Here is a 14,645-nt window from a genome sequence, read left to right on the forward strand (position 1 = left end):
GCACCGGGACCTGTGAGAAGGGAGGACGAGTCGGGGAGGGAGTGGAACAGCAGGTACCTGTTGGACACTCACCATGTGCTGGGGTTAGAGTTCTCTCATTTGCTGCCAGGAATGTCGAAACCTTTTAATCAAAAGTTGTAACCCTTTTGGGGCTGGCCCCGTGGCTGAGTGATTAAGTTTGTGCACTCCACTGCAGGCAGCCCAGTGTTTTGTTGGTTTGAATCCTGGGCATGGACATGGCACTGCTCATCAAACCACACTGAGGCAGCGTCCCACATGCCACAACTAGAAGGGCCCACAACGAAGAATATACAACTATGTACTGGGGGGGCTTTGGGGAGAAAAAGGAAAAAAATAAAATCTTTAAAATAAAATAAAATAATGAATAAAAATTAAAAGTTGCAACTCTTTTAAATAGTGAAACTTCAGATCTTACTAAAAACGACTAATTTAGAGCAAACTGTGGCACAAACTGAGAAGTCAGTGGTGCTCAGAGCCATCCTGGCTGACAGCGGGCTGCTTCCCCCTTCCCAGAGAGCCACACAGCTCTGGAGAAGGCCTTTCCTGGCGGGCCCCCAGCGCCTGCCTGGCCCAGGAGTGGCCTGACGGCTTTCCCAGGCAGCCGGCTGTGGGGCTGCCCTCCCACCGTCACCCCATCATCCTCTCACTGGGCCTCCGAGGAAGTTGGGAAAGGCTCTGACAAAGCTGGCGGCGCAAACTGGCTTCCAGAGCATGAGAGCTGCTGGCCGCCTCCTCCCTCTGCCTCTGCTTTCTCAAGTTGGGCTTCTTGTTTGGCGAGATCTCTCTTGACCTCCCCAAGTGTGTGTTTCTCTTTTTCCTTTTGATTTAATAGCCACTTTGCTGATTTCCCCTGAAGAAGTGCTCTGGGTCCCAGAAGGCGATTTTCTTGGGTTAGAAACTAGAGCGGCTGCCTTCTTGTCCACCTGTTTCTGGACCGGCGGCAGCAGCAGTGGGGGCGGCTGAGCTGGACGCAGGGCCGGCCCGAGGGCCCCCGCTGTACCGCTCAGACAGTCTAGGGTCTAACCAGGCTCGGTCTGGTTGTATGGGTGGCCCCGGAACTGGAACGAGTCCATAGGCATGGGAATGGAAAAGGCTGCTGCCCCTTGGGGAAAACATTTGGCAGTTTTTTAAAAAGTTGAACATAAATTTACCATCCGACCCAACAATTCCACTCCTAGGAATATACCCAAAGAGAGAAGGAAACATGTCCACACAAAGACTGCTACACAAATGTTCACAGCAGCTTTATTCATCACGGCCAAAAAGTGGAAACAACCAAAAAAATCCATCAGCTGGTGAATGGATAGACAAAATGTGGGATAGCCACACGACAGACTATTAGTCAGCAATGAAAAGGAATGACGTGCTGACACATGCTACCCCAGGGATCAACCTCAAAAACAGACTCAAAAGACCCAACATTCTCTGACTTCATTATTATGAAGTTTCCAGAAGAGACAAATCTACAGAGACAGAAAGTAGATTAGTGGTTGCCTCAGGCTGGAGGTTGAAACAGTGACAGGAAGTGGACATAAAGGATCTTTTCTGGGATGATGGAAATGTGCCAAAATTGGTTCGTTATAATGGTTGCACAATTCTATAAATTAACTGAAATCATTTAATTGTACACTTAAAATGGGTAAATCTTAAGTTAAATTACACCATTAAATTATACCTCAATAAAACTGTTTAAAAATTAATAACTGGAAAATGGTACAAACAAAAAATCCGCAGGTAGCAGAGTGCAGTGTCTAAAAGTGTGGGCCACTGCCGGCTCTCTGGCCTCCTAGCTGTGTGGCCCTGGGCCAGTTACTCTCTCCCTGCCTCAGTTTCCTCACCTATAAAATGGGGATAATAATTGTACCTGCTTCATTAAGGTAGTTATAAGGAGAAAATGAGTTAGTATTTATAAAGTTCTTTGATCAATACCTTGTACACAGTACACGTTTTCTGTGAATAATTAAAATTCTGTTGAGTTGTTTTTCAGTTGTCTATTGTGCTGTAAGGAATTTTGGGTTCAGACGCTCCTTCTCTTCATCCAAGAGTGGGAGCCAGACCTTTGGGTGGAAAGGGAAGCTGAGGGGCTTGCTGTATGGAGGGTGGTTGTAGGTGGTTGTAGAGGAGATCCTGTGCCATTTTATGCCAGCCACTCAGCTTCTCTGAGCCACAGCCTGCCCATCTGCCGAATAGGGTAAGAGCCTGCTTCTGCTGCCTTATGTGGGGTGGGGCTTATGCAAAACCATTTGAGATCCACCAAGGGGGCCTGGCACTGAGGGGCCTTGTGTCTGTGGTGGGGGTGGCTCTGGGATGTGACCAGGGGCCTAGATCTGGATGGGCTGTAGAAACTCAGAAACGTGCTAGAAACAAGCTGCTGGAAAAGACGTCATTCTGATGAGGATACTAATAACACCAGTGGGGTTGTGGCAGCAGGGAGCTGATCCCGGGATGCCCCGCGCTCCAGACCTCATACAGCTTTCCCAGCACTGTGGAGACAAGGAAATAAACATCACTTCCCTCTTCTGGCCCCTCATCTTTTGTTCAGAGCAACTGGCCAAGCAGGGGAGGGAAGGGACGGTCTGGTGGAGAGAGGTTTCCGGCAGTCGTGGCAGCCCTGTGACCAGACTGAGGGGGTCGTGGAGGTGCCTCAGCACAGATGCCCCTTCCTCTTCATGGTTGGGCCTCTTCCAACTTCCTCATCATCCCCCTGCTCACTCTGGACAGGACTGGGGCGGGGGCCCTGCATTCCCCTTTGAAAAGAGCCACACCCACAAAGACAAAAATGTTCATAGCAGCATTATTCATAACAGCCCCCACTGCCAACCAAAGGAAACAACCCAAATATCCATCAGCTGGTCAGCAGATACACAACAGTTCCATCCATACAGCGCAATACTACTCACCAATGAGAAGGAAAATACTCATGGACATAATGGCTCAGGTAGATCTCAAAAACAAGCTAAGTGAAAGAATCCAGACCCCCCAAAACTATGTACTGTATGATTCCATTTGTATGAAATTCTGGAAAAGGCAGAACTATAGTGACAGAAACAGATCAGTATTTGTGGGGGTCTGGGTCGGGGGAGGGGGAGCTTGGCTGCGAGGGGGCCTGAGGAATCTTTCTGAGGTGAGAGAAAGATTCTGAAATTTGAACATGACTATAAACAAAACTCGCTGAACTTTACTCGTAAGGTGGGGGGATTTTATTGTATAGAAATTATACCTCAATAAAGCTGTTACAAAGGAACCACGATACACAACATGCTCTTACATCTGATCCCACAATCACGCTCCTCAGTATTTACCCAAATGGGCTGAAAACGCAGGTCCACATGAAAACCTGCACTGGGGGTTTGTAGAAGCTTTACTTTTCCAAAACTTGAAAGCAACCAAGATGTCCTTCAGTAAGGGAGTGGATAAATAAACAATGGGACATCCAGACAGTGGAATGTTATTCAGCACTGAAATGAAATAAATGAGCTATCAAGCCATGAAAAGATGTGGAGGAAACTTACATGCATATTACCAAGTGAACAAGGCCGATCTGAAAAGGCTACATACTGTAGGATTCCAACTCTATGACGTTCTGGAAAGGGCAAAACCATAGAGAGAGTAAAAAGATCAGTGGTTGCCATGGGGCTGGGGGAGAGAAGGATGAATAGGCACAGCACAGAGGATTTTTAGGGCAGTAAAAATACTGTGTATGCTGCTATAACAATGGATGCATGTCATTACACGCTGGTCCAAACCCATAGAATGTACACCACCAAGAGTGGACCCTAATGTAAACCATGGACTCTGGGTGGTAATGATGTGTCAGTGCAGGTTCATCGACCGTAACAAATGCACCCTCTGGTTGGGGAGGTTGACAGTGGGAGAAGCTGTGAGTATAGGGACAGCGGGTATATGAGAACTCTGCACTTTGTGCTCAATTTTGCGGCGAAATTAAAACAGTTCTAAAATATAAAATTCATTTAAAAAAAAAAAAAGAAAGAAAGAAAGAAACCACAGGGAGGAGGAGGCTCTCCTTAGCCCAGAAGATACTCCCGGTCAGCCCACCTCCCCAGACCATGCCCCAGCTTCAGTGATCTCCCCCGAGGGCTCCAGGGTGCCCTGGGCTCCAGCTGAGGCTCAGCAAACATTTAGCTGACGGTGGAAGGGGTTTCCAGTCCAGCAGATGGGCAAAACGTAGTGCGGGAGCTGGAGGACACCCTATGAAGGGGAGGACCAGCCCCAAAGTCCTCTGGGGACACGAGGAGTCAAAATGCCCAGTTGGCCTGGAATCCCCAGGTGCTGACTGACCTTGGTTCATCATCGAAAGCTTCTCTCTCCTCCTTGGTGTGGCTTCCATCTTTCCTTTTTCCCTCCTGTAGTTTCCCTGTGTCTCCTGGACAGGCAAATGGAGAGGATTTATTGTGAGGTGGCTCAGTGCCTCTTGGAGGTGGCTGAGATCCCCTGAGCAAATCCACAGAGAGGCACAGCCCCGCCTTCTCTCCTCTCTCCGCTTCTCTCTCCCCTCATGGACTGAAGCTCAGGGTCCTCAGTATCAGAAAACGATGCCCAGGGTGTTCCCAAAGCCCTCATCCAGCTCCAGGGGCTTGGCTACAAGGGCCCTCAAAAGAATGAGCCTTCCAGGAGGAGGCCCAGAGGTCCAGCTGGACCCCTGGATCGGGCTTTGAAGTCTCAGTCCTGGCAAAGGTCTCCACCAGCTCTCCCTCTGGGTTGGAAAGTGCACACACCTTTGCTTGCTGGGATCAAGGAGGAACTGTTGTGTGGTTCTCAAGTGGCAGAGAGCCAAAGACTGCTCCCAAGGCCCTGTCAGAGCAGTCGGTTAGGTCCTGGTGTGGAGCAAGGCCTGGATCTGCCCCCCAGGACAGTCTCATCCCGCTGCAGGCCTTGGACAGAGATGGGGAGGTGTTTTGTTTTGTCCCATGGTCATGCAAAAGTGGACACACTGCACGGCTACAAGGTAGGAGCTTTACACAAGCCCTCCATTTCCCGTTAGTCTAAGCCTGAGGTGCTGTTACTGCTGGTAAGTGAGAGGTGAGCCCTTGCTGACGCCCCCACCTGTTCCAGACGTAATTCTTCTCTTGGCATTGGTGTCTTTTAGCTCGAGGAGGACCCCCTTAGACCGGAGGCTCAAAGGTCCTGAGTTTGAGGAGGGACAAGGAGAGAGCCCAGAGCCTGAATCCCAGAACTGGGTCCCCAGGCCCATGTGCAGATCAAAACAGCAGACCGACGGTAAAAATGGGGAAGCGGCAGACCAGCTCTCCAGCCAGCTCCCCAGGCCTGCCCCCACCCTCCCGTCCTCATCCTCACCTGTCACTCATCAGTAATCCTTCCTGGGCCTGCGCTTTGGAGGGACTTCGGTCATTGATAATTATTTCTGTTTCTTCTACGAACATTAATCTGCTCAGGTTTTTCTAATTCTTTTCAAGTTAATTTTGATCATTTATATTTTCCTAGAAATTTGTCTACTTCAGATTTCAAACACAAGTCATATTCTTTTATAACTTCAAAAATTGTCATTATATTTGTGGGTATAGTCCAATTTTCATTTCTAGGAGTTTTTTTAATCTCTTTTTTTATTGGATATATTTGTCAGAAACTTACCGCATCAGTCCTTTCGAAGAACTCGTTCTTGGTTTGAAAGATCTATTTTGTTATTTTTGGTATCTAACATTAACTCGCTTTAGCTTTATCATTCATTTATCCTTTTAGTTCTTTTCTCAGTTCTTTTTTGAGAATCACATCAATTCTTGATTTACTTTCCTTTTTCGTTAATTTTTAAAACACTTAAGGCTACAAAACTCCTCCAGCCCAGTTTTGCACCCTCCCCGCATGTATTTTATCATGTAGTGTTTGCAGTTTATATTTCCTGTTTAAAACTGAAAAGCTATTTTAAATACTAGTAGTGTTGGTATGTTTGTGTTTTTGTTTCCAAGGTTTTATCTCTATTTGTATTTTTATTTTATTTATCTTTTTTGTAAGAAAGATTGGCCTTGAGCTAACATCTGCTGCCAATCTTCCTCTTTTTGCTTGAGGAAGATGGTCCCTGAGCTGATATCTGTACCAGTCTTCCTCTACTTTGTATGTGGGATGCCACCACGCATGGCTTGATGAGCAGTGTGTAGGTCCACACCTGGGATCGAAACCTGCGAACCCCGGGCCACCGAAGTGGGGCATGCAGATTTAACCACTGCACCATCAGGCCAGCCCCTGCTATTTCTTTTTAAGCCTTTGTAATTCATTTCTAGTCTCAGTGCACTATGGTCTGACAATGGGAATCTGTGTAACTTCTACTTTCTGGAATTTAAAAATCTTGACATCCTAGAATATAACCAATTTTTATAAATGTTCAATGGATATTTTAAAATATATATTCTTTGTGGAGTATATATAATTTTTAAATTATTAACTATATTTCTTAGAATTCTGTATCCTTATTTACTCTGGGTTCTTTTGACCCATCGTTTCTGAGAGGGGATGGTAAGTATCCCACTGTCATTGGTAGTTTTGTCTAGTTCTCCTGGGAGTTGCTTGGCACCTCTCCTGGCTGAGGCCCCCGGCAGTCTCTGGCCTGGTCTCAGAGAGGTGCTGAGGGCTCCCATGAGGAATGACCTCACCTTAGCCAAAGGAGCTGGCATAGCAGGAAGGTGCTGCTCGTGGTTCTGGACTGATCTGGCTACTGTCTCTGGATTTATGCTCCAAGTCCACTCTTTTTGTGTCTCAAGCCATTGACTTCACAGAGGTGCCTGGTCTCAAGGGCCTGGGCATCAGGGGGACACTTATGGATTCCCCTCCAGCTGAGAGAGAAGGGGGAAAAGGTCCTGCCCACAAACAGAGGTTTCCATGCCAAGTCGGCAGGCTCCACCTGCCATGGAGGCGGGTGCCCTGGAACACCTGTGTCCCTTGGATGGCCATCAGTTGTTTCTGGGCTCCTGCTGATCAGGCCAGCAAGAACTGGAGATTTGTATTTCCTGTGGCTAGGCTGGCCCTACATAGCTCTGCTCAGCAGGACTGACCTCTTAAGCTCCTGAAAAACAGGTGCTTTTCAAGACCTCAGTATTTATGAGGTACATAGGTAAACCCTTAGGACTGTGGGAGAGGGCCAGGAAGGAGAGACATTGCCTGACCAGTTGGGGCCACATGAGTGAGACACAGGGAATTCCTCAAAAAACTTAATTTTGAAGGATGAGGAACTCAACTGGGTTGCAGAAGGCAGAGGTGGGGACTGGAGGGTGTGGCAAGGGCTGGAGAGTGGTTTCCTTTGGGGCAGAGGAATGAGCAAGGGTAGGGAGCCAGATGCCCTGGAGAGAGTGGAGAGATAAGCCAGCGAGAGTCAAGAGAGCGCTTGGTGAAAGACTGAAAGCGTTCCCCGAAGATCAGGAACAAGACAGGATGCCTGCTTTCACCACTTCTATTCAGCCTGTACTGGAAGTTCTAGCCAGAGCAATTAGGCAAGAAAAAGAAAGAAAGGGCATCCAAATTGGGAAAGAAGCAATAGAACTCTCTCTATTTGCAGATGACATGATCTTATATACAGAAAATCCTAAAGAATCCTCAAAAAACTGTTATAGCTAATAAATGAATTCAGCAGAGTTGAAGGATACACACAAAAATCAGGTGTATTTCTATACACAATCTGAAACAGAAATTAAGAAAATAATTCCATAGACAATAGCATCAAAAACAATAAAATACTTAGGAATGAATTTAACCAAGGAAGTGAAAGACTTGTACACTGAAAACTATAAAACAATGCTGAAAGAAATAAAAGAAGATGGAAACAATAAATGGAAAAACATCCCATGTTCATGGATTAGAAGACTTAAAATGGCAACACTTCCTAATCTGATCTACAGATTCAATGCAGTCCCTATCAAAATCCCAATGCCTTTTTTACAGAAATGGAAAAGCTAACCCTAAAATTTCATATGAAATTGCAAGGGACCCTAAATAGCTAAGGCAATTTTGAAAGGTAAGGACAAGGTTAGAGGACTCACACTTCTTGATTTCAAAACTTACTACAAAGCTACAGTAATCAACATTGTGATACCGGCACAAGGATAGATACATAGGTCATTGGAATGGACTATATGTTTGATCGTTGTCTAGTATCCAGCATATATAAAGAACTCTTACAATTCAACAATAAAATAAAACAAATAACTCAATGCAAAAATGCACAGAGGACTTGCATAGGGATTTCTCCAAAGAAGAAAGACAAATGGCCAACAGACACATGAAAATATGCTCAATGTCATTATCATCAGGAAAATGCAAATCAGAACCATAATGAGATATCACTTCACACTCAGTAGGATGGCTATAATTAAAAAAAGGAAAATAACAAGTGTTGGTGACGACGTGGAGAGATTGGAACCTTCATACATTGCTGGTGGGAATGTAAAATGGTACAGCTACTATGGAAAAAATCTGGGTGTTTCCTCAAAAAGTTACACATAGAATTACCACATGATCCAGCCATTCCACTCCTAGGTATATAATCCAAAGAAGTGAAAACAGGTGTTCAAACAAAACTTGAGCAAAAATGTTTGTAGTGCCTCCATTCATGACAGCTGAAAGAAGGAAAGAAACCAAACGTCCATCAGCTGATGAATGAATGAACAAAATGTAGTCTGACCACACAACGGAATATTGTTTAGCCTTAAAATAGCAGCACATGGAGTACTGGTAGATGCTCCAACATGGATGAACCTTGAAAACATTAAACTGAGCAAAAGAAACCAGACACAAAAGGCCATATGTTGTATCATACCATTTATATGAAATACCCAGAATAGGCAAATTCAGAGAGACAGAAAGCAGATTAGTGGCTGCCAGAGGATGGGGTTGAGGGAATGGGGAGTGACTGCTTAGTGAGTATGGGCTTTCCTTTCAGGGTGAGGAAATGTTCCGGAAGTAGATAGTGGCAATGTTTGTACGACATTGTAAGTGTCGTAAGCACCACTAGGTTGTATGCTTTAAAATAGCTAAAATGGTAAATTGTATGTTATGTGTATTTGACCACACACACGAAAGTGTCCCTAGGGCATGTTGGGGAACTAGGCCAGCAAGGAAGGGGGCATTGCCTGCCAGGCCAAGAGGCCTTGGAGTCACTAGACGATGGGCAGCAGTGGGTGACAGAAACCTGGGGCCATGGGGAATGGAGGGCAGGAGGCAAGGGAAGGGAGTGGGGGCAGTGTGTTTCCACAGTTGATGTTGAAATCCGGGTGAGAGAGGGCTGGGAGTGCCAGCCCCCCAGGTTTAAGGAGCTGTGTGTTTTTGCGGGTTTCCTGGGAATGACATGGGCTGAGACTTGTCTTTCTTGGCTGCATCTAAACTGAAGACAGGCTCTCCCTGGTTTGGCAGGGAGCACACAAAGCTATTGCCAAGACATCTGTTTCATTTTCCTTGGCAACAAAAAGCATCCTGAGAGATAGACTCGGCTTAGAACCGGGAACATCCGTAATTCTTTTTTCCTTTTCTCCTATGGGAGTCTAAACGGAAGCTCCCAAGCTCGAGTTTAGAGAGGGTCAGATGGGAGGAAACTGAGCTGCAGAGAATCTCTCCCCAAATAAGAGGATTTGGGGAGAGAAATGAGTGGGGATGGGGGATGAGGGGCAGCAGATAGCACAACCAGGTGAGGCCCAAGGATATTCCGAAAATCCAGAGTCTGGAGCAGAGTACTTCTTGTGGGAGGGGAGTGGAGGAAACCCCTGTCCTCTGTGACCGGCTCTGCTTCTAAGATGGAGAAACTGGGGGACCGGTCCAGGAGAAAGAGCACGGCTTTAGCATCAGACAGGCTGCGTTTGAATCCCAGCTCGCTTACTCTTCACGTGCCCTTGGGCGAGTGTCTGTGTTCTCATGTGTTAAAGGGGAAAATGATATCTACCTCATAGGTTTGTGGTTGGGATTAAGTGAGGGAACGCACTCGAACTGTGAGCAGAGGGTAGCACACTGGAGCGGCTCAGTAAATGCCCCGAATCCTCCAGAGAACAGGGCTGGAGAGGCCACTGTGGCCGGGCCCACCTACCTTATGCCTCAGTCTCCTCAGCTTGAACACGAGGGGCCCTGGCACTGACTTTTCTCTAATTTTATGAGTGAGAATGTGAGAGCCAGGGCTATCCCTGGGGATTGTCTAAAAGTAAAAAATAAACATAAGGTGGCTTATATAGGAGCTGAGAGAGGCAGGGTGTAGACTAAAAAGCTATTGATTCCTCAGCTGAGGGTCAAGCAGTTAAATGACTACTGAAGGGTGGGTAGCCTCCTCTCAGACCACCCTGGAGACAATAAGACCCCATCCCACTCAGCCCAGGCTCCCTGGGAGACAGGGGCAGAAGAGGTGGCCCCAGCTACACACTTGCCTTCCAGGACGTTCTCTGAGTTTCTCAGACCTGTAGAATCTGATGAGTTGTTATTTAAATATTTAAACATCGACAAGGCCAATGTGCCGGTAAAGAGAATCTCCAAGTGCCACTCAGGAAATTTGGCACCTCCCGAGGGCAAGGACCTTGGAAGGCCCTCTGGGGAACAGTGTATTCAGTTTCTACTGAGCGCTGGCAGCCTTAGGCCCAGCACAAGCCCACTGTCATCAAATATCAGTGTCTCCATTTTAGGGAGATGAACTTACTTGTCTGAGGAGGTTACACAGTTGACAAGTGGCTGAGCTGGAGTTTGAACCTGTCTCTGTGATGCCATGTAGGCCTGGGTTGCAAAAATACTTAGTCTAGAGTGGGCCAAGCATGGCGACTTCCTAGTTTTGCTTTTTTAACAGCTTTATAGAGATACAATCCACATACTGTACAATTCACCCATTTAAAGTGTATAATTCAAGGGTTTTTATTATATTCACAGAATTGCACAACCACCACCACAATCAATTTTAGAACATTTTCATCACCTAAGAAACCCCAACACCCCTTAGCTATCACACTCCACTCCCCCCAGCCCCCCAGCCCCCCAGCCCTAAGGAATTGTTAATCTGTTTTCTCTCTATATATATTACTCATTCTGGACGTGTATATGGAATGACAAAATACATGGCACCTTCTTCCCTGCTTCTTTCGCCTAGAATAGTGTTTTCGAGGTTCATCCATTTGTGGCACGTATCAGCGCTTCATTCCTTTTTATGGCAGAATAATATTCCATTGCATGGCTAGACCACATTTTGTCTATCCATTCATCAGTTGATGGGCATTTGAGTTGTTTCTACCTTAAGAGTAATGTTGCAATGAATATTCATGTGCAAGTTTTTGTGTAGACATACATTTTCATTTCTCTTGGGTATATACCTAGGAGTAGAATTGCTGGATCATATGGTAGTTCTGTGTTTAACTTTTTAAGAAACTGCCAGCCTGTTTTCTAAAGTAGAGGCACCATTTTACATTCCCACCAGCAGATGAAGCTTCCGATTTCTCCACATCCTCCCTAGTACTTGTTAATATCTGACTTTTTGATTATAGCCTTCCTCATGAATATGAAGTCATATCTCATTGTGGTTTTGATTGGTATTTCCCTGATGACTAATGATACTGAGCGTCTTCTCATGTCCTTATTGACATTTGTCTATCTTCTGAGGAGAAATGTCTATTCAGATCCTTTGCCTGTTTTTAATTGGGTTCTTTGTTTTTTTATTATTAACTTGTAAGAGTTCCTTATGTATTCTAGACACGAGTCCCTTATCAGATATACAATTTGCAAGTATTTTCTCCCATTCTGTGGCCCATCATTTCATTTCTTGATAGTGTCCTTTGAAGCATAGTTTTCAATTTTTATGAAGTCCAACTTATCTAGTTTTAATTTGGTAGTTTATGCTTTTGGTGTCATAGACTTGCCAGGTTTTTTTTAAGCAATATTTAACATAGAGAAATATGCCCATACCAAAACAACAAGAGCTATTAATTCTTTTTTTGTTCTTTCAAGCTGAGACATGTAAGAATTCTTTCATTATACTCCACTTCCTTCCAAAAATAATTTGATGCCGCTTATGAAAATACAAATAATACAAAAGGATACCATAAATAATGAATTCCAAGCAAAAATGAAAGAATGCGTCCAAGATGGAGCCAAGGGTAAAGTTAGTGTGTAGAATTACACACAGAGCTTCCTAGTGACCAAAGCTAAGAGAAAAATGAGATTATTATAAGATTCACAGGCCCATGAGATAAAAATATATCTGTAACTTAGGGGAGGCATTGCTTTTCCTGGCACCGAGACCAGAAATAAATTTCTCCTATGGCTGCTCTTAAAGGGAGAATGTGTTTGGGGAGATCAGCTGGAAGCGAGCACATCCACAACGTCCCTGATAGCCTATCTTCTCACAGCCTGATTTCCTTCCCTTTGTTTCCAGACCGATGTCTCTTACTGCCAACAGTTTTACCACACGAAATTGTCCTTGTTGCTGTAATCTTTTAAAAACACAAATATGAGCACCTCACTTACCTTCTTGAATTCTTCCAAAGCTCCCAATTGCCCTCAGGATAAAACCCAAACTCTTCAACATGACTTGCGTGCTATTTCATGGTTTAACTCCCACCTACAAGGGCCATTCATTTTGAACACCTCCCCACTCTGCATCTCAGCTTGCCAGTGTCTCCACTTTGCAGCCCTCTCTCAGATCTGTGTTCTGTTAGTTTGCTCACACTTCTAACAAATATGTGTGTTTTTTCCAAGACAACAGAAGATTAGAAGGACCAAATTAGAAAGACTGGAAAAGAGTTGCAACAGGCTAGATGCTGAGACTGACAATTTATCAGCAGCGGAAGAGATTGAACAATTATGAAAAGAAAATCCAGCTGCTCTATAGGAGGAGTAATCTGAGGCCATTTACACAGGCACAAACACTTCTGCTCATCCAGTGGCCATGAAACCAGCCTATTATTTAATGTGGTAGAATTTGGACCCTTCACAATGACAAATTCTTTTCTTTGTACTCTTGTTGTAAGAAGGCATGAGAATATGCAGTACTGTTTGGAATAATTTTCTTACACACTGGTTAATGTAAGACAAATTTTTTAAAAAGTATTTTTTTCTTGGATTAATAAAATATTACTTATAAAGAAAATTTGACTCTCCAAACAATGCCCTCTCGTGCATTTTGTTAACTGAAGTTTGATTACAGAGGGAAAGAATGACCAGCCTCTAATTCTCTGCACCGATTTTTAAGAAAATAAAAGTTTTTAGAAATGCAAGAGAAATTTTTGTTCACTATAGAAAACACAGAGAAACCAAAAGAAAATTAATTATACATGATCCCACTTTCCAAAGGGCTAACATTTTGAAATATTTTTACTATGTATGTGATTTTTTTTACCAAATCTTATCGGCAGTTTTTGTTACCTTGTTTCTGTGTATTGTGAGGACTTTCCTGTAATACACGTAACCAGCATCCTCATTTGAATGACTGCACCTGCGTTCTCGTTCAGCTGTATGATGCCTTATGTAACTGTCTCTTGGACATTTGGTTTGTTTCTAGTTTTTCTCCTGCCCCTCTGATTCTGGGCTCCAGGGTGACTTTGAGGCTGATGCTGGAGCCGTTCTCTTTAGTGTACTGGGCTCTCTGTGACTTGAAAGCATGATGCGTCTCCTGGTAGGGCCGTTGAGACTTGTAATAATGCTGCTTTGTGGCTTAACGAGAACAGGGCTCTATTAATCCCTCTTTGTCTGACCTCAGCCAACCTCGCTTTCAGTAGAACCAGGATTCTTAGGCCCTTGGGACCCTATTGAGCTGTTGTCATAGTGACTGGTGCCAGGGGCAGGGTCACTGGGCCAGTGTCCCTAACCAGACCATCTCTGTCTTAACGACCCACACAGGTCATGGCTTTTCAATCCCAAGCTCGGAGAGAGACATGACTAACCTCCCTGCGATGCCAGCCATTGGTCTGACTGCCCTGAGGCTGGGGGACTCCAAAGGCTTTCTGGGGCCTGGCTTAACTCTCCCCAGGAAGGCAGCTCAACTCACCTGCCCAAAGAGCCCCAGGGGTGCTCTCCTGTTGCCCCATGGCCCTGGGACCACTTCCAAATCAACAGCCCGAGGCTCCGAGGGCTTCCGTCTCAGAGGACGCAGCATCTTATGGGGAGCCTCCCCGTGACGGAGCAGGCCAGAGGAACCCAGACAACAGGCTGTTTGCTGTTCACACGGCGAAGCTTCTCGTCTCCTGATATCAGGGCTGGAAGGACCTCGGAGACTACCGGGTTCATCTCCCTGTGGTACAGATGGGGAAACTGAGGCCCAGGGAGCCAGATCTGATTCCAAACCATTTGGCGAGGTGGGAGCACAGTCTGACCCAGGCAGCCCCCCACCCCCATGTCTGAAAAGAAACGTGTTTGGAGTCTCTTGTAAGATAACAGATATTTTTACAGTAAGCTCTTCAAGTCTGATCTTTAACAAAAACTTAATATTTGTTATTGTTATTACTCAAGTTCATAAATAAATTTTCCTTGCAAAAAAAAAAGAACATTGCAGAGAAAGCTCAAAGCCCCCTTGGCCTCTGTCCCCAATCCTAGTGCTCTCCCCAGAGGCAGATTCCTGGTTTGGTTTGCATCCAAATCTGATCTTAAAGAACCCAAATCTCATTTGTTTGACTTGGGTGGCCAGGACAATTGGAGTGACGCAGGCCCAT

At 45.3% G+C, this 14,645-nt stretch overlaps 1 long non-coding RNA gene across 2 annotated transcripts; it reads right to left on the reverse strand.

The window, feature by feature from the left end:
* Nucleotides 1-1,791: 1,791 nt before the first annotated feature.
* LOC124240430 (uncharacterized) lies at nt 1,792-14,290 on the reverse strand. Of its 2 annotated transcripts, none has more exons than XR_006888869.1 (4): nt 13,985-14,290; nt 4,321-4,405; nt 3,534-3,604; nt 1,792-2,504 (listed from the first exon to the last, which is right to left on the reverse strand). It is a non-coding gene; the product is annotated as an uncharacterized LOC124240430 (long non-coding RNA). The 2 variants fall into 2 exon arrangements; XR_006888870.1 differs by lacking the exon at nt 13,985-14,290 and adding an exon at nt 12,466-12,559.
* Between the last annotated feature and the right edge of the window lie 355 nt (nt 14,291-14,645).

Source organism: Equus quagga, chromosome 5 (genome assembly GCF_021613505.1).
Source record: "Equus quagga isolate Etosha38 chromosome 5, UCLA_HA_Equagga_1.0, whole genome shotgun sequence".
Classification (NCBI taxonomy): Eukaryota; Metazoa; Chordata; class Mammalia; order Perissodactyla; family Equidae; genus Equus; species Equus quagga.